Genomic DNA, 2,329 nt, shown 5'->3' on the forward strand with positions numbered 1-2,329 from the left:
CCTTAGGGTTCAGGATGGGGGCGGTGGTCGCCGGCGGTGGCGGGGCGTTGGCGGGGCAGTGGTGTGGGGATCGCCGAAGAAAAAAGCTCGGCACAGGGGGGACTAGAGGGATGGCCGGGGCGGCGGCGGACCGGCAGTGGGGAGTGTTTTCGGGGCGGGCGGGGCGGCGCACCGCTGGCCGCGGGCGGCGGGGGGGGGCTGCTGTTTGGCCGGTGGTGGCTGGCAGCTCAGGGGGTGGAGGTTGAAGATGAACCGCAGGCCCTTGATTTTGTATCCAACGGCTGCAAAATCGACTGACCAGAGATGAAAAAGTCAGTCGACCGACATGTAGCCTCACCTTGCTAGTGCGTTCAGTTTCGATAGCAAAATTTAGTTTCGATAGCAAAATTCAGTTTCGACAGTTAAGTTCAGTTTCGACAGTTAAGTTCAGAGATGAGCCGCTGATGTATTTTACATCTAGCACTTTGTGGTTATGTATTTTTACGTCATGTATTGGAGATGCTATTAGAATTCCACTCAGGTTAACGTTGTTCGTTGTCTCTCTTGTCCTGCTTCAGTCTCGGCGTCGTACAACTCACCGGAGCTGCTCCAACGACGAAACCCTCCATCACAGTGGAGCAGTACCTCGGGTTCCATCTCCAGACGCCTAAGATCTTCTTCCCCTCCTCCGACAGCAAAGTCAGCCGGAGCATCCTCACCGGCCAACCCAATCACGCTGAGATCGACATGGCTTCATGAAAGAGGTTGTACACTTGTTGCATCTCTTTTTTACTCTACATGTTATATATATATTGTCCACTGAGCACACGGAATTGTTCCTTTAGTGTCTCCTTGAATGAAAAAATGTAGGAATTTTAATTTTCACTTGTCCTCCTTTTCAAATTCCTATTCATGAAGCACAAGACTAAGAGATAGTAGCATAATAGCATTATAACCGTACATTTTCTTGTGGTTTGACTTAATCTCACCATGCTTATTTGCATCCTGTGATCTTCCAATTGTTGTGAATCAAACACCCAAATTGGCAGAAATCCTGTGTTTTTAAATTCTCTGTTTTGCACGTGCATTCCTATCTTATTCATGTTTTTTTTGCTATCCCTGCATTGTTGGAATCCTCCAATTCAAACGAGCCCTTACAGAATTACTTCTCTCATAGATAGTTGTCAAAGAAAACCTTGCGTGGTTTGTCCCACTCCTGCTACACTGTTGTCCACCCCAGCTCAGCTGCTCCAACGACAGAAGGGTCCAGCACAGCAGGGATCCGGCCTCCAGACTGTCTTTCGCCGCCTCAGATCTTCTCCCTCGCCGCTGGCAGCCATGAAAACTGCATTACCATCATCAACCGAGCAGATGACCTCGAGGACTACACGGGTCCGCAAGAGAGGTCGCACTCTTTCGTGTCTTCTTACGTTATGCATCGCTTAATATTACATGCTACTTTATCATCCTGTTTACCGATTAGACTCCGAGTCAGCTCCAAACTAATGGTCAAACTTGAGTTTTTAAATGGTTGTGGGGTACATATCGGGGCCGCTATCAATAGTATCTATCTACTATCTGGTTAATCTCCGGTGTCTACTATGAGTTTCATGTTGGGTGGGAAACAAACAGTAAAGAAGCCATTATCTGTATTTTTTAACTGAAGCCATTATCTGCCTGCTATTATTGGTTTTGGGTCTATCCACAGGTTGCTACCATCACTCTAGATTTCTGCATGCACTCCTTACATAATCTCACTATGTTTTATTCCTATGCATGACAGTTATTGTAAACAATGGAACTGAACATGTAGAGCAAAAGAGACGAGCCTTGCGTGGCAATAAAATTTCATGCAGACGTCGCTCCATGGTAGGCGCAAAGGCAGCCCCCCTCCACGCATTTCGGATTGTAATGGAGAGGAAGATATCTGTTCTGAGGGGGATTCAGAAGGAGAAGACAACTCCTATTTACCCCATGAGGTTTTCTCTCTAACTTGGCATGCTGATGTTGGTTATATCATGCATATGCTGTCTTGCATTGCTTACTTTATACATCAAATATGCCATCTGCTTAGTTTAGACATCCTTTGTGCGAATGCCATCTGTTTAGTTTATTCATCGTTTATGTGAATTATGCAACGCCATCTTGTTTAGCCAGGCATCATATATGTGAATTTTGCAATGCCATCCTGCTTAGCCAGTCATCTTATATGTAAATTATATCAGGCCATCCTTTTTTTCGTTACATATTACATTTGTCAACAATGTTAGTACATTCAACTACTCTTCGTGTGCATCAGCCATTTGACACGGTGATGGCAAATTCTGGAGTGAAAACAAGGTCTTCAGAG

This window comes from Triticum dicoccoides, chromosome 5A, assembly GCF_002162155.2.
Source record: "Triticum dicoccoides isolate Atlit2015 ecotype Zavitan chromosome 5A, WEW_v2.0, whole genome shotgun sequence".
In the NCBI taxonomy this organism is placed as follows: domain Eukaryota; kingdom Viridiplantae; phylum Streptophyta; class Magnoliopsida; order Poales; family Poaceae; genus Triticum; species Triticum dicoccoides.